This window comes from Octopus bimaculoides, chromosome 9 (assembly GCF_046866305.1).
Source record: "Octopus bimaculoides isolate indiv1 chromosome 9, ASM4686630v1, whole genome shotgun sequence".
Taxonomy (NCBI): domain Eukaryota; kingdom Metazoa; phylum Mollusca; class Cephalopoda; order Octopoda; family Octopodidae; genus Octopus; species Octopus bimaculoides.
The window spans coordinates 89,804,230-89,811,729 of NC_142936.1; positions in this window are offsets into that span (position 1 = coordinate 89,804,230).

Below are 7,500 nucleotides of genomic sequence, written 5' to 3' on the forward strand. Positions count from 1 at the left end.
CAGATAACGGTACAGATTATTGTTCTAAGATAAAGAACTATAATCAGATTATTGTTCCAAGATATAGCTATGGCTTTAGAATCTGTCTCTCTTCAGTATCTCCTACTGAGGAAGACTAAAGAGGCAGAAACAGATCAAGGTGTTTGCTAGAGGAAGGCACTGAGCAGATATGGTGTTTTTATACTTTTTTACTACAAGCAAAAATTTTTTTTTACTCCACAGTAACTGCAAAGAATTTACTTTTAAATATTAAAGAATGTCACAAACTTATTTTAACTAAATTCAAGTTTGTGTCTGAATCATTGCAGAAACTAATATATGTGGCATGTCCGCAACTGGACACAAAGCATCTTGTCATCATCACCATCATCGTCATCATCACCATCATCACCATCATCATCATCATCATCATCATCATCATTTAATGTCCACTTTTCCACGCGAAACTGGACTGGAGCAACGTGAAATAAAGTGTCTTGCTCAAGAACACAACACACAGCCCGGTCCAGGAATCGAACTCACTACCTCATGATTGTGAGCCTGACACTCTAACAACCTGAAACATGTGCCTTCACTATATATATATTTATAGAAGATACAGGAGGAACAATTAATTATGATTTTATTCAACATATTCCCCTCTCAGACTCACCCACTTATTGCAGCAGTCCTTCAGTTTTTCTAAGCCCTGTGAAAGAACTTGGAAGGTTGGGCCTCCAACCAGGCCTTTCGTGATACCCTTAAAGCCAGGAACTTTTCAGCATCCGCACATTCACACACATGTATGAGTGTGTGCATGTCTAAAAGTGTTTGTGTCTGTGTTTGTCTGTCTGTCTGTCTGTCTGTGAGATTGTGTGTATGTGTATCTGTGTGTGTGTCTATGAGTATGTCTGTGTGTCTGTGTGTGAGACTGTGTGTCTGTACATGTGACTCTGTGTGTGTATTCTGTTTATTACATGTATCACAGAATAAGCAGAACATGTCATTCCACAGCTGCAAGCAGTGGTAGCACCGTAAAACTGAAGAGTGTTTCATGAGCTCACAAAACTAGATTCAAGTCATTATTGCTATTGCATGAAGACGTAAGCATTATGTCTATCTCTATTATCACCATCAACCCCCACCTCACCCCCACACACATCTTCCATCACCATCACCACCAACATCATCATCATCATTGCCACCACAATCACTAACACCCCATTACCATCACCACCATCACATTTGCCATCATCACCACCACCACTACCACCACTACCACCACCATCATCATCATCATTATTGTCACCAACACCACCATCATCATCACCATCATCATCACCATCGTCATCATCATCGTCATCATCATTATCATCATCATTGTCACCCTCACTACCATCACCACCACGACCACCATCATCATCATCGTCATTATCACCATCTCTATCATCAGCACCACCAATACCACCACCACCACCATCATCATGACTACAGCACAAAATTAAATTATATTCTTAACTACTACAAATGTCTGACCTTGAAATAAAGCTGGGGGTGGATTCTCCCCTACCTCCCCTTTCTATCTCTTTCTATCACTCTTTCTTTCTTTCCCTCTTTCTCCCTCTCCCTCTTTCTCTGTCTCTCTTCTATCTACTTCTCCCACACACACACACACACACACACACTATATCACAGCCTTCCCTCAGCATCCCTTACACTCTCTCTCTCTATCTCACATGCCCTCCTCCATCCCCTTCTCTCCCATCTCCCTTCTTCTCTCCCCCCAACACCACCCCAACCCTCCCGCAACCCCCTATCTATCTCCCTCCCTCTCTTCTTTCAACAATCTCCTCTCCCTCCCAATACACCCCCCTCCCTGCCAGTCCTCCTTTCCCCTTCTCATCACACCCTCCTCCACTGTTTAAATCCAAAGTTAAACAATCCACCACCACTACCACCACCACCACCACCACAACAACAACAACAACAACAACACGATGGCCATCACACAAGTCTTATACACAATCGACAAACTATTAGATTCACTTCTAAGGTTATTTCCTTTCACAGACAACCAATAAATAACCTCACTGTGGCTGAGCACTCCACATACACGTGTATCTTTAACGTAGTTCTCAGGGAGATTCAACATGGCACAAAATGCGACATGGCTGGCCCTTTGGAATTACAGGTACAACTCATTTTTGCCAGCCTAGTGGACTGGTGCAATGTGAAATAAGGTCTCTTATTTTTGAGTGATTGAAGGTGTTATCATGTACATGATTTTGTCTTGGCATAAAAGATGGTCTGCAGCAAATATTCTGTTCTGTACTATAGATTTGCTTGTCTGTTGCTTGACCTTAACCAGTTGACCCTTAGTGGCTGATGGTATGTGCATCTCTGAACACGAGCAGATCCAACGCAGGAACACCACAGCCATCTGTTATGAGAGAATGTATGGGATTTGGATAATTCGCATTTGGAAGCATTGGTGTTTTGTTCATCATCCTTAAATACCCGTTTTTCAAGAAAAAGTAGGAGGAGGAGGAGGAGGAGAAGAAGAAGAAGAAGAAGAAGAAGAAGAAGAAGAAGAAGAAGAACAGCAACAACAACAACAACAACAACAAGAATAAAAAGAACAAGAAGATAAGTCCATACCTGTGTCAAGTTGAATAATAATAATGATAATGATAATAATAATAATAATAAGAAGAAGAAGAAGAAGAAGAAGAAGAAGAAGAAGAACAACAACAACAACAACAACAACAAGAATAAGAAGAACAAGGACAAGATAAGTCCATACCTGTGTCAAGTTGAATAATAATAATAATAATAATAATAATAATAATAACAATAATAATAATAATAATAATAATAAGAAGAAGAAGAAGAAGAAGAAGAAGAAGAAGAAGGGTTTGAAATTTAGCCACAAGGGCAGCAATTTTGGGGGAGGGGATGAGGCGATTATATCGACCCCAGTGCATAACTGGTACTTATTTTATCAACCCCCTAAAGGATGAAAGGTAAAGCGAGACTTTGAGGAATTTGAACTCACAACGTAGCGGCAGACGAAATACCGTTAAGCGTTTCGCCTGGCGTGCTAACGCTTCTGCCAGCTCACCGCCTTCCACACAGTTTCTATCAACCGAATTCACTCACAAGACATTGGTCAGATGAGGCCATAGTAGAAGACACTGGAGTAAAGCACCACACAGTAGGACTGAACCTGAAACAATGTGATAGCAACCAAGCTTCTTAACCACACAGCCATGCCTGCATCTACAAAACAGATGGAAAACATTTAAGATTTTACATTATTTACATTATTTACATTTGACGGATATTTCTCCTCATCTTGTTTGTTGTTAACACGTTTCGGCTGATATACCCTCCAGCCTTCGTCAGGTGTCTTGGGGAAATTTCGAACCTGGGTTCTCATTCCTAACGATGTTACTATTATTATTATTATATTATTATTATTACTATTATTAATCAGGTCGCTGCCGTGAATCGAACTCGGAACCTTGGGGTTAGTAGCCCACGGGCATATGGCGTAGTGGTTAAGAGCGCGGACTACTAACCCCAAGGTTCCGAGTTCGATTCACGGCAGCGACCTGATTAATAATAGTAATAATAATAATATAATAATAATAGTAACATCGTTAGGAATGAGAACCCAGGTTCGAAATTTCCCCAAGACACCTGACGAAGGCTGGAGGGTATATCAGCCAAAACGTTGTGTTAACAACAAACAAGATGAGGAGAAATATCCGTCAAATGTAAATAATGTAAATAATGTAGATAATTCCTCATCTCTTAAATATAGAACTGTATTATTTAAGATTTTGTTTCCACATCTGGAATTTCTTACATGTCAACATTAACTTAACAGAAGAAACTTGAGAGGAAAACATATTAAACCTTGAAGCATATTTTCTCACTGTGTCTTTTCTCTATCTTGTTTACTTTCATGAAAACTCTACAACCTGCTTTGTCTTCTTCAGTAAACCTATCTGGCAGATGAGAGATGAAGAATTCCCTATTGTCTAGTTTTATACCTAGTGGAGGCGCAATGGCCCAGTGGTTAGGGCAGCGGACTCGCGGTCATAGGATCGCGGTTTCGATTCCCAGACCAGGTGTTGTGAGTGTTTATTGAGCGAAAACACCTAAAAGCTCCACGAGGCTCCAGCAGGGGATGGTGGCGAACCCTGCTGTACTCTTTCACCACAACTTTCTCTCACTCTTACTTCCTGTTTCTGTTGTGCCTGTAATTCAAAGGACCAGCCTTGTCACACTGTGTCACGCTGAATATCCCCGAGAACTATGTTAAGGGTACACGTGTCTGTGGAGTGCTCAGCCACTTGCACGTTAATTTCACGAGCAGGCTGTTCCGTTGATCGGATCAACTGGAACCCTCGACATCATAAACAGCAGAGTGCCAACAACAACAACATACGTAAACTAGTGTACAATATCATATATATCTGCCACTGGCTCCACTACTTGTCTAATGAGAGCCCTTGACTAATCAATCAATATGTTGTTGTTGTTGTTGTTGGCACTCCATCGCTTACGACGTCGAGAGTTCCAGTTGATCCGATCAACGGAACAGCCTGCTCATGAAATTAACGTGCAAGTGGCTGAGTACTCCACTGACACGTGTACCCTTAACGTAGTTCTCGGGGATATTCAGCATGACACAGTGAGACAAGGCTGACCCTTTGAATTACAGGCACAACAGAAACAGGAAGTAAGAGTAAGAGAAAGTTGTGGTGGAAGAGTACAGCAGGGTTCACCACCATCCCCTGCCGGAGCCTCGTGGAGCTTTAGGTGTTTTCACTCAATAAACACTAACAACGCCCGGTCTAGGAATCGAAACCGCGATCCTATGACCACGAGTCCGCTGCCCTAACCACTGGGCCATTGCGCCTCCAATCAATCAATATAGAAAGGAATTAAAATCAGTCTAGGTTCTACTGGAACAATTACATACATATGTTTCATAAACAATCAGATTTACAGTGGAAGGAGAAAACACTGTGGAAAATGTACTCAACCAGGAGTCACAATTTGCAGATCAAGCAGCAAAACAATTTACCTGAATTCAGATTGTTTATAGCAGTATCCTCCATGTTCCATTCTATAGATAGATAAAAGGCAAGTTACGAATACAAAATTTATAAAAAATAGTTCAAATAGCACGTATGAGGTTTCATTCATTTGCATATCAGTATATTTTGTGGCTGAGTTCTAATTACCTAAATCAGCTTGTCTCGGTTATGTAATTAATCATTGTCATGATTATAATTATTTTAACACCTACATTTTCCATCTTTGCTTGGGTTCACAGAATTTGTTGAGGAAGATTTTTCAACAGCTGGATACCTTTCTTGTTGCCAACCCTCATCTGTTTCCAAATAAGGTCATATTTCCCCATAACCAGACATGTTGTGGAAGACTGGAAATGATGGTGACACTCTCTTATGACTATTATGTGAGACAAGGAGACAGTAACACGCACACAAACATATGTATGTGTATATATATATATATATATAGTTATATACACACACACATGCACACACACACACACACACACACACACACACACACACACACACACACAAAATATGGGGGTTAGTTCACAGGTGATCTAAACGATTATGTATGCTAGGTAAGTGCTCCAAGGCATGTTCCATGGACCAGTGTTAGGAAGGGCATCCAGCTGTAGAAATTCTGTCAGATCAGATTGGAGCCTGGTGCAGCTATCTGGCTCACTAGTCCCCAGTCAAACCGTCCAACCCATTGCCAGCATGGAAGGCGGACATTAAACAATGATGATGATGATATATATATATATATATACATACAGACATACATATATCTATATATATGACAGACTTCTTTCAGTTTCCATCTACCAAATCCACTCACAAGGCTTTAGTCAGTCTGAGGCTATAGTAGAAAACACATACCCACGGTGCCATGCAGTGGGAATGAACCCGGAACTATGTGGTTGGTAAGCAAGCTACTTACCACACAGCCACTCCTGCACCTATGTGTGTATGATGATTATATACATATCATATCATCATCATCATCATCATCATCATCATCATCATCATTTAACATTCGTTTTCCATGCTGGCATGGGTTGGATGATTCAGTCAGAGCTGGGAAGTAGGAGAGCTACACCAGGCTCTAGTTGTCTGTTTGGAATGATTTCTACTGCTGGACGCCCTTTGTAATGCCAACCACATATCAGAGTGTACTGGCTGCTTTTCATGTAGAACCAGCACAGGTGCTTTTTCATGTGGCACCATCACATGTGCTTTTTATGGATATGCATTCATATGTGTGTGTGTGTGTGTGTGTGTGTGTGTGTGTGTGTGTGTGTGTGAAGATGTGTTAAAAATGTGAGGTTTTACTCAAGTGTTAAAAATTGTGGCCATGTGTGTGTGTGTGTGTAGTGTGTATGTATCTATGTATGCAAGTATATATGTGTATACCCACTAGCATAGCTAGGTGGGGTGGTAGGGGTGGCGCTTTAATTGGGGTACCACTTTTGAGCCTGCTGTAGGCAATATGTGTTTTCTGTGGGGTCAAGGGATTGCAAACAGAAGGGCCACCCCAGGTGGCACACACTCCAGCTATGCTAGTGTGTAAGTATGTGCAAGTATGTGTATGTATCATCATCATCATCGTTTAACGTCCGCCTTCCATGCTAGCATGGGTTGGACGATTTGACTGAGGACTGGTGAACCAGATGGCTACACCAGGCTCCAATCTGATTTGGCAGAGTTTCTACAACTGGATGCCCTTCCTAATGCCAACCACTCCGAGAGTGTAGTGGGTGCTTTTTAACGTGCCACCAGCACGAGGGCCAGTCCGGCAGTACTGGCAATGGCCACACTCAAATAGTGTTTTTTATGTGCCACTTGCACAGGAGCCAGTCCAATGTTTTGTTCACATGCCACCGGCACAAGTGCCACCGGCACAAGTGCCAGTATGTAAATTTGCGTGCAAGTATGTGTATGCATATTTCATGTAAATACAGTAAGGCAGTGCTGAAACTGGGGTCCACGCCCCCCCCCCCCCAGGGGACTGCGAAGAGATTTTAGGGGAACTGTGAAGGGACACTGAAGCATCATTAAAATAGGGTGGCTTGAGACAGTTAAGTTTTAAAATTTCAAGACTTCTAATTTTTGGCATGGTATCATTCTTTTTAGGTCATTGCCCTCAAAAACACATACCACTCCTAAATGTCCATTTGCTAATCACACTTGTACAACAAGTGTGATTGGCTGATAGAAAACATGTGGGCATAACGGTTGGTTGTGCATGTGTTGTTGGTATTTTTCATTTCTCCTTTGTTTTGTAACAAATTGATCAACTGATTCCCCCTATTTTCGTGTGCTTTTATTGTATCCCAACGCAGTGTTACCTGGGTTAAGTCATAGTGTTTGGGGTTGCAGGTCTATGGGCAATGTGGAAATTATGGTACATGAATATATGTCATGG